The 22,266-nt window shown below is 42.0% G+C and overlaps 4 protein-coding genes and 1 pseudogene across 9 annotated transcripts in view; 4 read left to right on the top strand and 1 right to left on the bottom strand.

Moving 5' to 3' along the window:
- The window catches only part of LOC113454141 (GTPase IMAP family member 8-like), a 169,970-nt gene that overhangs the window by 17,946 nt on the left and 129,758 nt on the right, over nt 1-22,266 (top strand).
- LOC113454669 (NAD(P)(+)--arginine ADP-ribosyltransferase 2-like) overlaps nt 1-22,266 on the top strand; it is a 282,768-nt gene that overhangs the window by 142,845 nt on the left and 117,657 nt on the right. The window lies entirely within an intron of this gene.
- Nucleotides 1-22,266, bottom strand: part of LOC148123724 (GTPase IMAP family member 5-like) — a 373,254-nt pseudogene that overhangs the window by 233,986 nt on the left and 117,002 nt on the right. The window lies entirely within an intron of this gene.
- The window catches only part of LOC148123726 (GTPase IMAP family member 9-like), a 317,013-nt gene that overhangs the window by 189,247 nt on the left and 105,500 nt on the right, over nt 1-22,266 (top strand). The gene's annotated exons all lie outside the window — the stretch shown is intronic.
- Nucleotides 1-22,266, top strand: part of LOC148123727 (GTPase IMAP family member 9-like) — a 259,666-nt gene that overhangs the window by 189,269 nt on the left and 48,131 nt on the right. The gene's annotated exons all lie outside the window — the stretch shown is intronic.

Genomic DNA, 22,266 nt, shown 5'->3' with positions numbered 1-22,266 from the left:
TTTCTTTTTCTTCTTTCTCTTTCCTTCTTTCTCTTTCCTTCTTTCTTTTTCTTTTCCTTTTTCTTTCCTTTCTATCCTTTCTTTCTCTTTCCTTTCTTTCTTTCCTTCCTTCCTTCTTCCCTTCTTTCTTTCTCTTTGTCTTTCTTTTTCTTTCTTTCTCTCTTTCTTTCTCTTTCTTTCTTTCCTTCTTTCTTTTTCTTTTCTTTCTTTCTCTCTTTCTTTTTCCTTTCTTTCTTTCTTTTCTTTTTCCTTCCTTCCTTTGTTCTTCCCTTTTCTGTTTTTCTTTCTCTCTTTCTTTTTTTCTTTCTTTCTTTCTTCTTTCTTTTTCCTTTCTTTCTTTTTCTTTCTTTCTCTTTTTCTTTCTTTCTTTCTTTCTTTCTTTCCTTCCTTCCTTCCTTCGTTCTTCCCTTTCTCTTTCTTTCTTTCTTTGTCTTTCTTTTTCTTTCATACTTTCTTTCTCTTTCTTTTTCTTTCTTTCTTCTTTCTTTCTTTCTTTCTTTCTTTCTTTCTTTCTTTCTTTCTTTCTTCTTTCTTTCTTTTTCTTTTTCTTTCTCTTTCTCTTTTCTTTCTTTTTCTTTCTTTCCTTTCCTTTCCCTTCCTTTCTTTTTTCTTTCTTCTTTCTTTCTTAGCCGTGGGCTAATTGCCACCCGTGGACAGCCTCCTCGGCCATACACGCCCAGTTCCACTCACACGAGCCTAATTGGGGGAGATCGTGAGCGCACTCGCACGAGCCTCATGCGCTTCCCGCCTCCCACAAAATCGCCTCTTTTTTTCCCCCCTCTCCCTGCTCCGGACCGCCAACCCAGAGAGGTCAGAGACCTTTGCCCTACCTCATATCCACCTCATATCTCGTCTCATCCCCTTATCCAACCTCATATCCTCCTCGTACCTTACCGATCTTTTCGTATCTCATATCCACCTCGTATCTTCTTTTACTTTAGCTTCTCTTATCCGAATCTTATTTGATCTTATCATTTCCAAAGTGGTTTAGGAAGGAAAAGCCGCCACCGAGAGTGAATCTTATTTGATCTTATCATTTCCAAAGTGGTTTAGGAAGGAAAAGCCGCCACCACAGAGTGAGCCACGCAGGGTGTGCAGCTGTGATGGGGAAAAAGCGTGCAAGCCCCTGCGCACACCCTCGGTCACGCCGAGCGGCAGGTGCTTCCACACACTGGTTGCACGCATGCTGGTCCCTCACGCAGAACTATCCCACATTCCTTCCCTCCACCAGTCCATCAAGTTGGTGAACGGCGGTACGGTCCCGCCTCCTGAAGAAAAGACGGAGGAAGACCTTCAAAAAGATATACCTGCTTCTCTCACCGGCGTCCAGGAAAGGGTGACGAAGAGCCCCGGCTGACACGCCCCCCCCCGAGTGACGCACATCATTCCCCGGGAGAATGGACAAGACTCCCTCAATATAAGAAAAAGAACAAGACAAGGATGCCCACTGCCGCCTTTGCTCTTTGCGTTCCCTTTGGAAAGCTGAAACGGAAAAAAGGAGAGACGACAAGAGTATAAAAGGGATGAAAATTAAAAGGAAGCATTTAAGCTGCAAGCCTTCGTGGATGACTTGGCTTTTATTTTAGAAGACCCTTTAGAAAGAGCACCCAAATTACTGGAAAAGATAGAGGCCTGGGCGAGGTGGGTGGTTTGAAAATAAACAAAGATAAGGCAAAGATCTTGACAAAGAATATGCTATCAAGACAAAAGGAAGAATTGGCAGACCTATTGAAAATTCACATTACAAATAAGATCAAGTATTTGGGGATACATTTGACAGCAAGATGTAGTACATTAAAGGAGAATAATTATATCAAACTCAAACAGCAGATAGCGCTAGATTTGGCGAAATGGGAAAATCTACAACTGTCATTCATAGGGAGAATATCAACAATCAAGATGAATATATTACCCGGAATTTTACCTTTGTTTCAAACAATACCAATCCAGCTTGGGAAAGGACTACTTTGAAGATTTCAATAAAATGGTGTTGAAATATATATATATATATATGGCAAAGTAAGAAAGCGAGAATAAAGTTAAAACTTTTGCAAGATGCTAAAATTAGAGGAGGATTTGGTTTGCCTCATTGGGAGTTGTACTACCAAGCTACAAACTTGATGTGGGTCAAGCAATGGATAACATTAAGAAACACTAGATTGTTGACATTACAAGGACATGACTTGTGGTTGGGGTGGCTGTGGTGGTCTGGCACTTGAAATGAGATGCAGGGAACCGTCTGAGCAAATGCCAGCCCTGAGAGAACCCAGGTACCAGCTTTTATTGAAAGAAATTGCAAGTACAAAATCAAAACAATGACCTCAACATTACCTCAGCAGGGCCTCAGCAGGGTGATAATATACTGCGGAAAGTCCCGTGAGAATATCTAAGCACGAAAGGTCCCATGGGAATGGCTCGGCTGGGTACTATGACCTTTCACCGATATACCTGGTCCGTCTAAGCTTCGCAGATCAAAACAGGACCAAACACCCATCATAAAGGCAATACTGCCCCCATGAGGAGTGTTTGTAAATCCCCAGATCTTATGCAAAACTGTACGAAGGACTTTACAGAATATGATGTGTGACTATTTTACATTGGTTCTGTCTTGTATTTTTCCATAAAAAGAAATCTTGCTGGAAGGCACGTATTCAGCTCAGCAGGGAAGCACTGACAGGGAGGAAGTTAAATAAAAGAATAACCCCAGACAATAATGTGTATTCCAAGGAGATATGCCTGTCTATAACAGTTACAAAATAACAGCTATAGAGTATATGACTCATGTCACGTAAACTGGTCTAAAAAGATTAACATTGCATCTCTTTACCTTTCTGTAAATTTCCTCTCTGACCCCCTCCCTTGAATTAGCACAATAAAAGAGGACAGCAAAAAGCCTGGGGGGGAAGAAGGAGGAGAAAGGAGAAGAAATGAGCAGGAGAAGCAGAGAGGCCTGGATTTTTTCCATCTGTTCCAGGGCAGCCAGGGAATCCCATCTCCCCCAGGCTCAAAGTGCTGCCTCATTTTGAAGATTTCTTGTGTTTTGTGTGTTTTATTTCTTGTGCTTGCTTGGCAGTCACTCTTTTGTGAGTCTTGCCTGGCCTCACCCTTGCGAGGGTCCCACTGTCTCGCCCTTGCGAGGGCTACATTAAATCTCACCCTGGAGAGGGTTATTTTCTGAGAGGAATTCAGCAATCAACCAGAAAGGCGAAACAACAGACCGGTCGCTCAACGCGACAATGATGAATTACCACATTCCCTCCTTTTTTATTTATTCAAAGATAGGGGGTGTTTTAGTGGCATAATACACAGTTCCCTCGCGACTTGGTCTCGTACGTTGAAAAGCTGAGGTACACATTTGAAATAGATTAGGAATACATTGAATACAGCAACATAACATAATAAGTATAATAACAATTATTACAACTAATTGAAGCAATAAACGTAACCATGAGCTGTCAGGAAGCCAATCCCATAGCAAAGCCCAAAGTGACTTATTGAAGCCATCTTTTCCTGCTTCGTGTTCAGCTATGCAGTCTTCCATATCATGAACAGTTCTTGTAATGTTAGGCTCATAATTATGTATAAAAACACAACAATGTGAATGAATTAAGGCACAAACTCCTCCTTTAGCAGCTAGCATTATGTCTAAAGCATAACGATTTTGTAAAGTAACTTGGCGAATTTCAGACACTTCTTCATTTAACATCTTAATGCTCTTAACAGTATCATTAAACATAGCAACAGTAAAATTATTTAAAATATGCAGATCCCGATAATTCAGAGCCACCCCCAAAGGTGGTAATGCCGCCCTGGAAAGTTGAGTTAACCACCACCCTCCTGTGGTGAGACCCGAATCCACCTTTCCCAGACCCAGGTACATGCATACAAAGCCAACAATTAGTTACATTTAAACTCTTTGCTGCAATCCGAACGTCCTTGATGTAGGAATTTTCCTTCCATAAATTATCTCCAAGGTCTCTAGTTTCTGAGATAATAGCAGCTCTCCGCCTCCGTATTAGAGTCCGTGGAGGCATAAGACGAATGGAAAGAGAGTCTGCATAAGGTAACTTAGGTAACTCCAATTGACACCAATATTGTCCATAGTCTGAAACAGAAACATTAAACAGGATCAAAGTTGTTGCACAGGCTGAAGATATAATATCCTTATCAGGTCCCGAGTAAAGAATGTCTTGATCCTTATGCCAGGACCAATTTGCTGGAAAAATCAAAGGATGCCGCTGTTTGCAGATTAATTTAGTCCGATTCCCCAAAGGAACCTGCTGCATACAAGTTGGCAATCTCAGATAAGCAGTCATCTTTTCCCAGCCTTCACAGCGCCGCGCCTGGATTGCCGGCATCAAGAGAATCAGGAACCACAGGTACGGAATCAGGAACCACAGGAACGCCATCCTGCTCCTCCGAAACCTCCTTCACTGGCACCTGCAAAGGCGCTTGCGAATGATCAGGCCGAACACATCGACCAGGAACCCAACGAATTTGACCAAGATGTTCTACTGCTGCATAACCACGTCCCCACGTAATCAGCTCAGCGGGAACCCATGCCGGATCCGGAAGGAACCGCACCAACACTCGAGGCCTCACTGCATCTGTAGAAGGAGAAGAAAAATGCCTGCTGGCCGCACTCGCAGGGGGGTTACCAGACAAATTTCAAAAATTTAAAGTATACAAAGCAAGATTTAAATGATCTTGAATTGCCGGAAGCCCCAGGAGCTTCCCTCCTTTTTTATTTAATTTAGCTAACATGTTCTTGAGCGTGCCATTATAACGCTCCACAATAGCTTGTCCTGTGGAATTGTATGGAATCCCAAATTTATGTTCCACGGACCACTGTTTGCAAAAACTGATCAAAGACTGTGCTCCGATAAGCCGCACCATTGTCTGTTTTTAAAGTTTGAGGCGTACCAGCAACTGAAAATGTCTTAATGCAATGATTGATGACATGTTTAACCGCTTCACCTCTTTGAGGAGTAGCCATTAGAAATCCTGAATAAGTATCCACAGTCACATGTATATACTTCCAGGGTGCAAATGATGGATATTGAGTAACATCCATTTGCCAAATCATTGAAGGTTTCAACCCCCTGGGATTGACTCCCAATAGGAATAGCCGTGCCCTGTTTTGAACAAGTTGGACATTGTTGAATTATGGCAGCAGCTTCTGCAGCAGTAAGCTTAAATTGATGTGCCAACGCTTTAGCATTTTGATGAAAATAACTATGGCTGTCCCATGGCTGAACAGTGAGAACTGAAGTTACAGCACTGTCAGCTTTGGCATTGCCTTGTGATAAAATTCAAGGCAAATTACTATGACTACGAATATGGGCAACAAAACACACATTCACACGCTGCTCCAAACATCCTTGCAACAACAAAAGCAAACGTAGAATATTGGGTGATATTCCAGGAGACAAATAAGAACCTGCTACAAAGGGTAACAAATTATATACATACAAAGAATCCACTATTAGATTAAAATCCTGATTTTGAAAATTTTGAAAAGCCAAAACTACAGCAGCAAGTTCTGCCTGCTGGGCAGACTTCTGCTCTGATGTCACTTTTGTATGCCAAATTCCAGATTTATCTTTCCAAACACAAGCACCAAAAAAAAAATTTTTTTCCTCCATCAGTAAAAACTTTAGGAGCATCTGATATACTGATTACTGATTTAGGTCACACCCTGTCCCATTGATCTCTCATTTTGCTGACTTTGACCCCCTCCAGGAGCCCGACATTGCGCTTTAAAATGTCCAGGCTTCCCACAATTGAAACAAGTTCCCTTTTTAGCATTTCCTGCCTGCAGAGCCAGAGCTAAAGTCTCCATGTTAAAAGTCTGACTCCCTACCTTTCTACATGCGTTAATTAAATCGGCGATTTCTCGCTCTCCACTCGCTATAAGTGGATTCAGGATCTTTTTGCAATCTGCATTAGCCTGTTCTACTGCTAACTTCAAAAGCAATTCATTCCGGGCGAATTGATTGTCAATTTGCCTTTCAATAGCCACTTTCAATCTGCTAATGAAATTTTCATAGGGTTCATTGTTCCCTTGTTTGATGTTAGTAAAGGTCTTCTTGCCACCTTCGCCGTCAGGGAGAGCCCGTATGGCTTGGAAAATTAACTGTGGGAGAAGAACGAACCCCTCCTCAGGCATTCCATCTCTCTGTTGTTCTACTGTTGTAAAATTACCAGCTCCATAAAGCTGATCTGCGGTAACATTTGCTGTTCCCCTCTGAACTGCCAGCTGTCTCCATTTCTGATCTAACACCAAAAATTGAGCTGGAGTTAGAATCATATTCAATAGAGCTTTCCAGTCAGCTGGAATCATTTTATTTCCATAACCAACTGCTTCTAACAATGCCTGAGCATATGGCGATCTAACACCATACTCTTTTGCTGCTTGCTTAACTTCCTTTAAAATCTTGAGAGGTAAAGGCTTCCACACGCGCTGCGGATTTAAAGCAACGTCCACGCCAATTTCTACTGGATTAAGTTGAATCTCCACTCCAAATTCCACCAAATCATCTCCTGATAATTCCCCTCTATTTGTTGCTTCTTGAATAGCTGCAGTAACTGCATCTACTTGAACTCTTAAAGGCAAACTCTTATCTTCTGACAAAGTATTTTCAGTGCCTGACAGTCCTCTGGATTTATCTGGAGGTGCTGTCGGCGGCAATAAACGTACCGCATGGTAAGGCGGCAAACCTTCTTCGGGGGGTGCTAGGAGCGGTTGCTCATGAGTAGCTAACGCATCCATAACCACCCTCCAGGTTAACAAAATTGAAGAAGGGGCACGAGGTTCCTCGTGCAAAAATTTCCCTATCTTTTTCCAGGACTCTACTTTAATACTACCTCCCTCTGGATATGACTGAATATGTTTCCAAACATACTGTAATAAGTCCTCAATTTCTTTCTTTCCTACGATATGTCCTCTACTATGAACTCCAAACTTAAACCTATTCCCAGTGATTTCTCTCAATTCCCTAATGTGCTCTTTCTGAGCCTTCGAGAAATCTCCCCCCATACTCACGAAAAGAATCTATCTCTGTCCAGCGAAGAAGATGAGGGCCCAGTCGACGTCCGCGACGATGAGTATAGGATGCAGGAAACGTATAGCCTCTCCAAGCTATCACGTCGGAACGTATAGCTCTTCCAAACTATCACGTCGGGGTCACCACTTGTGGTGGTCTGGCACTTGAAATGAGACGCAGGGAACCGTCTGAGCAAATGCCAGCCCTGAGAGAACCCAGGTACCAGCTTTTATTGAAAGAAATTGCAAGTACAAAATCAAAACAATGACCTCAACATTACCTCAGCAGGGCCTCAGCAGGGTGATAATATACTGTGGAAAGTCCCGTGAGAATATCTAAGCACGAAAGGTCCCATGGGAATGGCTCGGCTGGGTCCTATGACCTTTCACCGATATACCTGGTCCGTCTAAGCTTCGCAGATCAAAACAGGACCAAACACCCATCATAAAGGCAATACTGCCCCCATGAGGAGTGTTTGTAAATCCCCAGATCTTATGCAAAACTGTACGAAGGACTTTACAGAATATGATGAATTACCACAGGTGGCACGCTTTTTTATGGTATAAAGGAACCGAAACACAGGGCTATTTTAGAAGACATCATATACGGGAGTCTCTGTGGTTAAACTGGGAGAAGATTAAAGGACAATGTTATTTGAAAATTCCAGTCTGGCTATCGACTATTGAAGCATTTTCCTATCCTATAATATACAAGAAGGAACAAACAGTTAGATATGGGGAAATATTGAATGAAAAGGGGAACTTAAATCAATGCAAAAACTAGAGGAACAAGGCATAAAGATGAATTGGTTTTCATATGCGCAAATACATTCAAGGTATGATGAAGATTTTAAAACAGAAGGATTTTATGATAAATCGACTGATTTAGATAAGATTTTGACAGGTACTGATGAAAAGGTGATTAAAAAATTGTATGGATATCTATTAGAAACCAAACTAGAAGAAGAACAAGTTCAAGAAACTATGATTGCTTGGGGGAAGAATTTTGGAGATGGGGTCGATTTAGAGAAACGGCAAAAACTGTGGTTTCAAAATTATAAAATGACAATGTCAACAGCATTTAAAGAAAATCTGTATAAGATGTTTTACAGGTGGCATTTTCCCCCCTGACAAGAAGAGCAAGAATGTTCAAGAATAAATCTGAAAAATGTTGGAAATGTCATCAGACACCTGGCTCATATTACCATATGTGGTGGACTTGTGCGGATGCTAGAAAATACTGGACTAAAATCCACACGTGGTTGGAAAAAATGACCAAAAAAAAAAAAACCCATATAGATTTGAAACCAGAGATATTTTTATTGGGAATTTTACCTGATACATACAGTAAAGATTTGAAATATTTGATTGTAATTGTATTCACAGCGGCCAGGATTGTATTTGCTAAAAACTGGAAAAATGAGAAAACACCATCGCAGGAAGAAACCATTAAGAAAATATTGGAATGTGCTGAAATGAGCAGATTGACATTTGAAATTAGAGAACAAGAGGATAAACAATTTTACAAAATTTGGGATCTTTTCTATCAATGGCTAGATAATAAAATATAATAATGGAATATGTAGAATATTAGAAAATAATGAATATATCAAGATGTATTTCTTTTCTTTTTTTATTATTATATCTATAAAATGTTTCTAGGGTAGATTTGGGAGGATTATATGAATTGTTATGATATAAACTAAGTAAATTATAGGTATCTCGCAAAGTGTGAATGAACAAAATTATAGTCAAATGATTGATTAATAATGATGCAAGATATTTAATCTTTGATTGAGAATATGGGTTATGATGCAACGTAACTGTAATTGCGACTATGAAATGGATGCACAAAAAATTTGTAAACCAACCGACACACTGCTTGTATATTTATGGAAGAAAGTTGGATGTTTTTATGTTTTGTTTTTGTTTGTCTTTAAAAACCAATAAAATTTACAAAAAAAAAAAGAAAACATCATTCCCACATCTCGGCAACGTGCCTCACTTCTGCATTAAAGAAAGGAAAATCATAATTACAGAGGGTCCTCAATTGACGACGGTTTAGTGACCATTTCAAAATTACAATGGCGCTGAAGAAAGTGACTTCGGACCATCCATCCTTGCGACCGTTGCAGCAGTCCCACGCTGACGTGATCAAAATTCGGATACTCGGCCACTGACTTGTATTTATGGCGGGCTCAGGAGATTTCCCCGATTTTGCGACCCTCCAATAAGCAAAGTCAACGGGGAAGCCTGTGGCAGTCTGGCACTTGAAATGAGACGCAGGGAAATGTCTGAGCAAATGCCAGCCCCGAGCGAACTCAGGCAGCAGTATTTATTTAAGAAAGAAATCGAAAGTACAGAATTGAAAACAATGACCTCAACAGGATGAGAACATACAGCTGCGGAAAGTCCCATGAGAACATACAGGCACGGAAAGTCCCATGGGAATGTCTCTGCTGTGTACCTTGAACCTTCACCTATTTTCCTGTACCTTCTAAGCCTGCAGATCATAACAGGAAGAAGCACTCATTGCAAAGGCACTCCTGCCCCCACCAGGAATGCCTACGCATCCCTAGATCTATGCGAAATGGCTGTACAAAGGACTTACAGAAAATGATTAATAAAATATATTACCACATTCCCTCCTTTTTGTGGTAACATATGTTATTAATCATTTTCTGTAAGTCCTTTGTACAGCCATAAAGATAAGGATATGCAGGCATTTCTGGTGGGAGTAGGAATACTTTTATGCAGGAGTGTCTTATCCTGTTATCTGCAGGCTTAGAAGGAACAGGGAAATTAGTGATAATTATAGGTATACAGCAAGGACTTTCGTCAGCGGGACCTTCTATGCCTGTATGCTATTATCTTGTCGAGGTCATTTGTTTTCTGAATCTTCAATAAATACTGCTGCCTGAGTTCGCTCAGGGCTGGCATTTGCTCAGACGGTTCCCTGCGTCTCATTTCAAGTGCCAGACCACCACAAGTGGTGACCCCGACATGATAGTTTGGAAGAGCTATACGTTCCGACGTGATAGCTTGAAAGGCTATACGTTTCCTGCATCCTATACTCATCGTCGCGGACGTAGACTGGGCCCTCATCTTCTTCGCTGGACGGAGATAGATTCTTTTCGTGAGTATGGGGGGAGATTTCTCGAAGGCTCAGAAAGGGCACATCAGGGAATTGAGAGGAATCACTTGGAATAGTTTTAAGTTTGGAGTTCATAGTAGAGGACATATTGTAGGAAAGAAAGAAATTGAGGACTTATTACAGTATGTTTGGAAACATATTCAGTCATATCCAGAGGGAGGTAGTATTAAAGTAGAGTCCTGGAAAAAGATAGGGAAATTTTTGCACGAAGAACCTCGTGCCCCTTCTTCAATTTTGTTAACCTGGGGGGTGGTTATGGATGCGTTAGCTACTTATGAACAACCGCTCCTAGCACCCCCCGAAGAAGGTTTGCCGTCTTACCATGCGGTACGTTTGTTGCCGCCGACAACACCTCTAGATAAATCCAGAGGACTGTCAGGCGCTGAAAATACTTTGTCAGAAGATAAGAGTTTACCTTTAAGAGTTCAAGTAGATGCAGTTACTGCAGCTATTCAAGAAGCAAAAAATAGAGGGGAATTATCAGGAGATGATTTGGTGGAATTTGGAGTGGAGATTCAACTTAATCCAGTAGAAATTGGCGTGGACGCTGCGTTAAATCCGCAGCGGGAGTGGAAGCCTTTACCTCTCAGAGTTTTAAAGGAAGTTAAGCAAGCAGCAAAAGAGTATGGTGTTAGATCGCCATACACTCAGGCATTGTTAGAAGCAGTTGGTTATGGAAATAAAATGATTCCGGCTGACTGGAAAGCTCTGTTGAAAATGATTTTAACTCCAGCGCAATATTTGGTGTTAGATCAGAAATGGAGACAGCTGGCAATCCGGAGGGGAACAGCAAATGTTACCCCAGATCAGCTTTATGGAGCTGGTAATTATACAACAGTAGAACAACAGAGAGATGGAATGCCTGAGGAGGGGTTCGTTCTTCTCCCACAATTAATTTTTCAAGCCATAGGGGCTCTCCCTGACGGCGAAGGTGGCGAAAGACCTTCACTAACATCAAACAAGGGAACAATGAACCCTATGAAAATTTCATTAGCAGATTGAAAGTGGCTATTGAAAGGCAAATTGATAATCAATTCGCCCGGAATGAATTGCTTTTGAAGTTAGCAGTAGAACAGGCTAATGCAGATTGCAGAAAGATTTTGAATCCACTTATTGCGAGTGGAGAGCGAGAGATCGCCGATTTAATTAATGCATGTAGAAAGGTGGGGAGTCAGACTTTTAACATGGAGACTTTAGCTCTGGCTCTGCAGGCAGGAAATGCTAAAAAAGGAACTTGTTTCAATTGTGGGAAGCCTGGACATTTTAAAGCACAATGTCGGGCTCCTGGAGGGGGTCAAAGTCAGCAAAATGAGAGATCAATGGGACAGGGTGTGACCTAAATCAGTACTCAGCCTATATCAGATGCTCCTAAAGTTTTTACTGATGGAGGAAAAAAAAATTTTTTTGGTGCTTGTGTTTGGAAAGATAAATCTGGAATTTGGCATACAAAAGTGACATCAGAGCAGAAGTCTGCCCAACAGGCAGAAATTGCTGCTGTAGTTTTGGCTTTTCAAAATTTTCAAAATCAGGCTTTTAATCTAATAGTGGATTCTTTGTATGTATATAATTTGTTACCCTTTGTAGCAGGTTCCTATTTGTCTCCTGGAATATCACCTAATATTTTAAGATTGCTTTTGTTGTTGCAAGGATGTTTGGAGCAGCGTGTGCATGCATATTTTGTTGCCCACATTCGTAGTCATAGTAATTTGCCTGGAATTTTATCACAAGGTAATGCCAAAGCTGACAGTGCTGTAACTTCAGTTCTCACTGTCCAGCCATGGGACAGCCATAGTTATTTTCATCAAAACGCTAAAGCATTGGCACACCAATTCAAGCTTACCACTGCAGAAGCTGCTGCCATAATTCAACAATGTCCAACTTGTTCAAGGCAGGGCACAGCTATCCCTATGGGAGTCAACCCCAGGGGGTTGAAACCTTCAATGATTTGGAAAATGGATGTTATACTTTAAATTTTTTAAATTTGTCTGGTAACCCCCCTGCGAGTGCGGCCAGCAGGCATTTTTCTTCCCCTTCTACAGATGCGGTGAGACCTCGGGTGTTGGTGCGGTTCCTTCCGGATCCGGCATGGGTTCCTGCTGAGCTGATTACGTGGGGACGTGGTTATGCAGCAGTAGAACATCTTGGTCAAATTTGTTGGGTTCCTGGTCGGTGCGTTCGGCCTGATCATTCGCAGGCACCGGTGAAGGAGGTTTCGGAGAAGCAGGATGGCGTTCCTGTGGTTCCTGATTCTCTTGATGCCGGCAGTCCAGGCGCGGCGCTGTGAAGGCTGGGAAAAGATGACTGCTTATCTGAGATTGCCAACTTGTATGCAGCAGGTTCCTTTGGGGAATTGGACTAAATTGATCTGCAAACAGCGGCATCCTTTGATTTTTCCAGCATATTGGTCCTGGCATAAGGATCAAGACATTCTTTACTCGGGACCTGATAAGGATATTACATCTTCAGCCTGTGCTACAACTCTGATCCTGTTTAATGTTTCTGTTTCAGACTATGGACAATATCGGTGTAAATTGGAGTTGCCTAAGTTACCTTACACAGACTCTCTTTCCATTCGTCTTATGCCTCCACGGACTCTAATACGGAGGCGAAGAGCTGTTATTATCTCATAAACTAGAGACCTTGGAGATAATTTATGGAAAGAAAATTCCTATATCAAGGACATTCAGATTGCGGCTAAGGGTTTAAATGTTACTAATTGTTGGCTTTGTATGCATGTACCTGGGTCTGGAAAAGGTGGTAATTTGTGGACTCAGATTTCTAGGGCAGCAATCCCACCTTTGGGAATAGCTATGAACTATAAAGATATTCATATTTTAAATAATTTTACTGTTGCTATGTTTAATAATGCTATCAGAAGCATTAAGATGTTGAATGAGGAAGTGTCTGAAATTTGCCAAGTTACTTTACAAAATCGTTATGCTTTAGACATAATGTTAGCTGCCAAAGGAGGAGTGTGTGCCTTAATTCATTCACATTGTTGTGTTTTTATACATAATTTTGAGCCTAACATTACAAAAACTGTTCATGATATGGAAGACCGCATAGCTAAACACGAAGCAGGAAAAGATGGCTTCAATAAGTCACTTTGGGCTTTGCTATGGGATTGGCTTCCTGACAGCTCATGGTTACGTTTATTGCTTCAATTAGTTGTAATAATTGTTATTATACTTATTATGTTATGTTGTTTTATTCAATGTATTCCTAATCTATTACAAATGTGTACCTCAGCTTTTCGGCATAGGAGATCAAGTTGCGAAGGAACTGTGTACTATGCCACTAAAACACCCCCTATCTTTGAATAAATAAAAAAGGAGGGAATGTGGTAACATATGTTATTAATCATTTTCTGTAAGTCCTTTGTACAGCCATAAAGATAAGGATATGCAGGCATTTCTGGTGGGAGTAGGAATACTTTTACGCAGGAGTGTCTTATCCTGTTATCTGCAGGCTTAGAAGGAACAGGGAAATTAGTGATAATTATAGGTATACAGCAAGGACTTTCGTCAGCGGGACCTTCTATGCCTGTATGCTATTATCTTGTCGAGGTCATTTGTTTTCTGAATCTTCAATAAATACTGCTGCCTGAGTTCGCTCAGGGCTGGCATTTGCTTAGACGGTTCCCTGCGTCTCATTTCAAGTGCCAGACCACCACACTTTTTTATTTATTCAAAGATGGGGGGTGTTTTAGTGGCATAGTACACAGTTCCCTCGCGACCTGGTCCCATACGTTGAAAGGCTGAGGTACACATTTGAAATAGATTAGGAATACATTGAATACAGCAACATAACATAATAAGTATAGCAACAATTACTACAACTGATTGAAGCAATAAACGTAACCATGAGCTGTCAGGAAGCCAATCCCATAGCAAAGTCCAAAGTGACTTATTGAAGCCATCTTTTCCTGCTTCGTGTTCAGCTATGCGGTCTTCCATATCATGAACAGTTCTTGTAATGTTAGGCTCATAATTATGTATAAAAACACAACAATGTGAATGAATTAAGGCACAAACTCCTCCTTTGGCAGCCAACATTATGTCTAAAGCATAACGATTTTGTAAAGTAACTTGGCGAATTTCAGACACTTCTTCATTCAACATCTTAATGCTTCTAATAGTATCATTAAACATAGCAACAGTAAAATTATTTAAAATATGAATATCTTCATAGTTCATAGCTATTCCCAAAGGTGGGATCGCTGCCCTAGAAATCTGAGTCCACAAATTACCACCTATAGTCAGGCCAGAATCAACTTCTCGATTACGAATACGCATCCCAAACGGTAAACCCTCCAATTTATAGATGACAGGAATTACAAAACCTATAGTACATACTCCAGACCAATTCTTTGGCACACTGTTGATAGGCAGCGTCCCCACATAGCAACCATAACCCATCCGGAAGGGGAAAGTATTTTAAATGCTTATGATAGGTATTGTCGGAAGCCTCACTTTCCCAACTCCACATTAACCACATCCAACTACAGAGAACGTATGCTCCGTGTTGAATATCCGTTCTGCTTGTAACTGTCTGATTAATGCAACAGTCATAGGAACCTTTCAAAACCTGGGATAACGTAGAAGATATCCGATTTATGCAGCTGTTCTGACTAGTATTGCTTGTTACACATTTATCACATCCTCCTTCTAAAAGAATCACCTTCTGGCAGAGTGTAGTATTTCCCAGCAAAATAGATTGAGTCCCTACAGGAGGACGGTAATAACAAACCGAGGCTTTGGTAGTGAAAGTTACCTTTGTTGTGAACAATGTTTGATTCAACTTTTCAAAGTCTGGACCCCAGTGAACCCAGTGACTAAAGTTATTATAAACATCTAACTTAGTACTGGTTCGCTCATTCAAAGGAACACCATGTAGCAAAACCCCACCTTTTCCAGACCCAGGTACATGCATACAAAGCCAACAATTAGTAACATTTAAACCCTTTGCTGCCATCCGGACATCCTTGATATAGGAATTTTCTTTCCATAAATTATCACCAAGGTCTCTAGTTTCTGTGATAATAGCAGCTCTTTGCCTCCGTTTTAGAGTTCGTGGAGGCATAAGACGAATGGAAAGAGAGTCTGTATAAGGTAACTTTGGCAACTCCAATTGACACCGATATTGTCCATAGTCTGAAACAGAAACATTAAACAGAATCAGAGTTGTTGCACAGGCTGAAGATATAATATCCTTATCAGGTCCCGAGTAAAGAATGTCTTGATCTTTATGCCAGGACCAATATGCTGGAAAAATCAAAGGATGCCGCTGTTTGCAGATTAATTTAGTCCGGTTCCCCAGAGGACCCTGCTGCATACAAGTTGGCAATCTCAGATAAGCAGTCATCTTTTCCAAGCCTTCACAACGCCGCGCCTGGACTGCCGGCATCAAGAGAATCAGGAACCACAGGTACGGAATCAGGAACCACAGAAATGCCATCCTGCTCCTCCGAAACCTCCTTCACTGGTGCCTGCGAATGATCAGGCCGAACGCACCGATCAGGAACCCAACGAATTTGACCAAGATGTTCGACTGCTGCATAACCACGTCCCCACGTAATCAGCTCAGCAGGAACCCATGCCGGATCCGGAAGGAATCGCACCAACACCCGAGGCCTCACCGCATCTGTAGAAGGAGAAGAAAAATGCCTGCTGGCCGCACTCGCAGGGGGGTTACCAGACAAATTTCAAAAATTTAACGTATATAAAGCTAGATTTAAATGATCTTGAATTGCCGGAAGTCCCAGGAGCTTCCCTCCTTTTTTATTTAATTTAGCTAACATGTTCTTGAGCGTGCCATTATGACGCTCTACAATACCCTGTCCTGTGGAATTGTATGGAATCCCAAATTTATGTTCCACAGACCACTGTTTGCAAAACTGATCAAAGACTGTGCTCCGATAAGCTGCACCATTGTCTGTTTTTAAAGTTTGAGGTGTACCAGCAACTGAAAATGTCTTAATGCAATGATTAATGACATGTTTAACCGCCTCCCCTCTTTGAGGGGTAGCCATTAGAAATCCTGAATAAGTATCCACAGTCACATGTATATACTTCCAGGGTGCAAATGATGGATATTGAGTAACATCCATTTGCCAAATCATTGAAGGTTTCAACCCCCTGGGGTTGACTCCCATAGGGATAGCCGTGCCCTGCTTTGAACAAGTTGGACATTGTTGAATTATGGCAGCAGCTTCTGCAGCAGTAAGTTTGAATTGGGATGCCAACGCTTTAGCGTTTTGATGAAAATAACTATGGCTGTCCCATGGCTGGACAGTGAGAACTGAAGTTACAGCACTGTCAGCTTTGGCATTACCTTGAGATAAAATTCCAGGCAAATTACTATGACTACGAATGTGGGCAACAAAACACACATTCACATGCTGCTCCAAACATCCTTGCAACAACAAAAGCAATCTTAAAATATTAGGTGATATTCCAGGAGACAAATAAGAACCTGCTACAAAGGGTAACAAATTATATACATACAAAGAATCCACTATTAGATTAAAATCCTGATTTTTAAAATTTTGAAAGGCCAAAACTATAGCAGCAAGTTCTGCCTGCTGGGCAGACTTCTGCTCTAATGTCACTTTTGTATGCCAAATTCCAGATTTATCTTTCCAAACACAAGCACCAAAAACTTTCCCTCCATCAGTAAAAACTGTAGGAGCATCTGATATAGGCTGATTTAGGTCACACCCTGTCCCATTGATCTCTTATTTTGCTGACTTTGACCCCCTCCAGGAGCCCGACATTGTGCTTTAAAATGTCCAGGCTTCCCACAATTGAAACAATTTCCCTTTTTAGCATTTCCTGCTTGCAGAGCCAGAGCCAAAGTCTCCATGTTAAAAGAATGACTCCCAACCTTCCTACATGCATTAATCAAATCTGCGATCTCTCGCTCTCCACTTCCTACAAGTGGATTTAAGATCTTTCTGCAATCTGTGTTAGCTTGTTCTACTGCTAACTTCAAAAGCAATTCTTTCTGGGCGAATTGATTGTCAATTTGCCTTTCAATAGCCAATTTCAGTCTGCTAATGAAATTTTCATAGGGTTCATTGTTCCCTTGTTTGATGTTAGTGAAGGTTTTCTCACCACCTTCGCCGTCAGGGAGAGCCCCTACGGCCTGAAAAATTAACTGTGGGAGAAGAACGAACCCCTCCTCAGGCATTCCATCTCTCTGTTGTTCCACTGTTGTATAATTACCAGCTCCGTAAAGCTGATCTGGGGTAACATTTGCTGTTCCCCTCTGAACTGCCAGCTGTCTCCATTTCTGATCTAACACCAAATATTGAGCTGGAGTTAAAATCATATTCAACAGAGCTTTCCAGTCAGCCGGAATCATTTTATTTCCATAGCCAACTGCTTCTAACAACGCCTGAGTGTATGGCGATCTAACACCATACTCTTTTGCTGCTTGCTTAACTTCCTTTAAAACTCTGAGAGATAAAGGCTTCCACTCCCACTGCGGATTTAACGCAGCGTCACGCCATTTCTACTGGATTAAGTTGAATCTCTACTCCAAATTCCACCAAATCATCTCCTGATAATTCCCTCTATTTTTTGCTTCTTGAATAGCTGCAGTAACTGCATCTACTTGAACTCTTAAAGGTAAACTCTTATCTTCTGACAAAGTATTTTCAGCGCCTGACAGTCCTCTGGATTTATCTGGAGGTGCCGTGGCGGCAATAAACGTACCGCATGGTAAGGCGGCAAACCTTCTTCAGGGGTGCTAGGAGCGGTTGTTCATGAGTAGCTAACGCATCCATAACCACCCTCCAGGTTAACAAAATTGAAGAAGGGGCACGAGGTTCTTCGTGCAAAAATTTCCCTATCTTTTTCCAGGACTCTACTTTAATACTACCTCCCTCTGGATATGACTGAATATGTTTCCAAACATACTGTAATAAGTCCTCAATTTCTTTCTTTCCTACGGCATGTCCTCTACTATGAACTCCAAAACCAAAACTATTCCCTATGATCCCTCTCAATTCCCTGATGTGCCCTTTCTGAGCCTTCGAGAGATCTCCCCCCATACTCACGAAAAGAATCTATCTCCGTCCAGCGAAGAAGATGAGGGCCCAGTCGACGTCCGCGACAATGAGTATAGGATGCGGAAATGTATAGCCTTTCCAAGCTATCACGTCAGAACGTATAGCCTTCCAAGCTATCACGTCGGGGTCACCACTTGTGGTGGTCTGGCACTTGAAATGAGACGCAGGGAAACGTCTGAGCAAATGCCAGCCCCGAGCCAACTCAGGTAGCAGCATTTATTTAAGAAAGAAATCAAAAGTACAGAATCAAAAACAAATGACCTCAACAGAATGAGAATATGCAGCTGTGGAAAGTCCCATGAGAACATACAGGCACGAAAAATCCCATGGGAAAGTCTCTGCTGTGTACCATGAACTTTCACCTATATTCCTGGTCCTTTTAAGCTCGCAGATCAAAACAGGATGAAACACCCATAGCAAAGGCACTACTGCCCCCACCAGGAGCGTTTGCATATCCCTAGATCTATGCGAAATGGCTGTACAAAGGATTTACAGAAAATGATTAATAAAATATATTACCACATTGGTAACCTCAGATAAGCAGTCATCTTTTCCCAGTCTTCACAGCGCCGCGCCTGAACTTCCGGCATCAAGAAAATCAGGAACCACAGGTCGCCATCCTGCTCCTCCGAAACCTCCTTCACCGGCGCCTGCGAATGATCAGGCCGAACGCACCGACCAGGAACCCAACGAATTTGACCAAGATGTTCGACTGCTGCATAACCACGTCCCCACGTAATCAGCTCAGCAGGAACCCATGCCGGATCCGGAAGGAACCGCACCAACACCCGAGGTCTCACCGCATCTGTGGAAGGAGAAGAAAAATGCCTGCTGGCCGCTTTTCGCAGGGGGTTACCAGACAAATTTAAAAATTTAAAGTATATAAAGCTAGATTTAAATGATCTTGAATTGCCGGAAGTCCCAGGAGCTTCCCTCCTTTTTTGTTTAATTTAGCTAACATGTTCTTGAGCGTGCCATTATGACGCTCCACAATAGCTTGTCCTGTGGAATTGTATGGAATCCCAAATTTATGTTCCACAGACCACTGTTTGCAAAACTGATCAAAGACTGTGCTCCGATAAGCTGCACCATTGTCTGTTTTTAAAGTTTGAGGTGTACCAGCAACTGAAAATGTCTTAATGCAATGATTGATGACATGTTTAACCGCCTCACCTCTTTGAGGGGTAGCCATTAGAAATCCTGAGTAAGTATCCACAGTCACATGTATATACTTCCAGGGTGCAAATGGCGGATATTGAGTAACATCCATTTGCCAAATCATTGAGGGTTTCAACCCCCTGGGGTTGACTCCCATAGGGATAGCCGTGCCCTGCTTTGAACAAGTTGGACATTGTTGAATTATGGCAGCAGCTTCTGCAGTGGTAAGCTTGAATTGGTGTGCCAACGCTTTAGCGTTTTGATGAAAATAACTATGGCTGTCCCATGGCTGGACAGTGAGAACTGAAGTTACAGCACTGTCAGCTTTGGCATTGCCTTGTGATAAAATTCCAGGCAAATTACTATGACTACGAATGTGGGCAACAAAACACACATTCACACGCTGCTCCAAACATCCTTGCAACAGCAAAAGCAATCTTAAAATATTGGGTGAGATTCCAGGAGACAAATAGGAACCTGCTACAAAGGGTAACAAATTATACACATACAAAGAATCCACTATTAGATTAAAATCCTGATTTTGAAAATTTTGAAAAGCCAAAACTACAGCAGCAAGTTGTGGTAATATATTTTATTAATCATTTTCTGTAAGTCCTTTGTACAGTCATTTCGCATAGATCTAGGGATGCGCAGGCATTCCTGGTGGGGGCAGGAGTGCCTTTGCAATGAGTGCTTCATCCTGTTATGATCTGCGGGCTTAGAAGGAACAGGAAAATAGGTGAAGGTTCAAGGTACACAGCAGAGATGTTCCCATGGGACTTTCCGTGCCTGTGTGTTCTCATGGGACTTTCTGCAGCTGTATGTTCTCATCCTGTTGAGGTCATTGTTTTCAATTCTGTACTTTCGATTTCTTTCTTAAATAAATACTGCTGCCTGAGTTCGCTCGGGGCTGGCATTTCCTCAGACGTTTCCCTGCGTCTCATTTCAAGTGCCAGACCACCACACAAGTTCTGCCTGCTGGGCAGACTTCTGCTCTGATGTCACTTTTGTATGCCAAATTCCAGATTTATCTTTCCAAACACAAGCACCAAAAACTTTCCCTCCATCAGTAAAAACTGTAGGAGCATCTGATATGCCCAATGGTATCCTTTCTTACATTTCGGGCACACTGATTTAGGTCGAACACCCTGACCCATTAATCTCTTTTTTTGCTGACTTTGTCCCCCACCAGGAGCCCGACATTGCGCTTTAAAATGTCCAGGCTTCCCACAATTGAAACAATTTCCCTTTTTAGCATTTCCTGCTTGCAGAGCCAGAGCTAAAGTCTCCATGTTAAAAGACTGACTCCCAACCTTCCTACATGCATTAATCAAATCTGCGATTTCTCGCTCTCCAGTTGCTACAAGTGGATTTAAAATCTTTCTGCAATCTGTGTTAGCTTGTTCTACTGATAACTTCAAAAGCAATTCGTTCCTGGTGAATTGATTATCAATTTGTCTTTCAATAGCCAATTTCAATCTGCTAATGAAATTTTCATAGGGTTCATTGTTCCCTTGTTTGATGTTAGTGAAGGTTTTCTCACCACCTTCGCCGTCAGGGAGAGCCCCTACGGCTTGAAAAATTAACTGTGGGAGAAGAACGAACCCCTCCTCAGGCATTCCATCTCTCTGTTGTTCCACTGTTGTATAATTACCAGCTCCGTAAAGCTGATCTGGGGTAACATTTGCTGTTCCCCTCTGGACTGCCAGCTGCCTCCATTTCTGATCTAACACCAAATATTGAGCTGGAGTTAAAATCATATTCAACAGAGCTTTCCAGTCAGCCGGAATCATTTTATTTCCATAGCCAACTGCTTCTAACAACGCCTGAGTGTATGGCGATCTAACACCATACTCTTTTGCTGCTTGCTTAACTTCCTTTAAAACTCTGAGAGGTAGAGGCTTCCACTCCCGCTGCGGATTTAACGCAGCGTCCATGCCAATTTCTACTGGATTAAGTTGAATCTCTACTCCAAACTCCACCAAATCATCTCCTGACAATTCCCCTCTATTTTTTGCTTCTTGGATAGCTGCAGTAACTGCATCCACCTGAACCCTTAAAGGTAAACTCTTATCTTCTGACAAAGTATTTCCAGCGCCTGACAGTCCTCTGGATTTATCCGGAGGTGCCGTCGGCAGCAACAAACGTACCGCATGGTAAGGCGGCAAACCTTCTTCGGGGGGTGCTAGGAGCGGTTGTTCATAAGTAGCTAACGCATCCATAACCACCCTCCAGGTTAACAAAATTGAAGAAGGGGCACGAGGTTCTTCGTGCAAAAATTTCCCTATCTTTTCCAGGACTCTACTTTAATACTACCTCCCTCTGGATATGACTGAATATGTTTCCAAACATACTGTAATAAGTCCTCAATTTCTTTCTTTCCCATTGCATGTCCTCTACTACGAACTCCAAACCCAAAACTATTCCCAATGATCCCTCTCAATTCCCTGATGTGCTCTTTCTGAGCCTTCGAGAGATCTCCCCCATACTCACGAAAAGAATCTATCTCCGTCCAGCGAAGAAGATGAGGGCCCAGTCGGCGTCCGCGGCGATGAGTATAGGATGCGGGAAACGTATAGCCTTCAAAGCTATCACGTTGGGGTCACCACTTGTGGCGGTCTGGCACTTGAAATGAGATGCAGGGAAACGTCTGAGCAAATGCCAGCCCCGAGCGAACTCAGGCAGCAGTATTTATTTAAGAAAGAAATCGAAAGTACAGAATTGAAAACAATGACCTCAACAGGATGAGAACATACAGCTGCGGAAAGTCCCATGAGAACATACAGGCACGGAAAGTCCCATTGGAACGTCTCTGCTGTGTACCTTGAACCTTCA

This window comes from Pseudonaja textilis, unplaced genomic scaffold, assembly GCF_049901715.1.
Source record: "Pseudonaja textilis isolate UNSWEBS1 unplaced genomic scaffold, rPseTex1.2 PTEXSCF22, whole genome shotgun sequence".
Lineage (NCBI taxonomy): Eukaryota > Metazoa > Chordata > Lepidosauria > Squamata > Elapidae > Pseudonaja > Pseudonaja textilis.
Note: the sequence above shows the minus strand (reverse complement) of the source record. Positions and strands in the feature narration are given on the sequence as shown.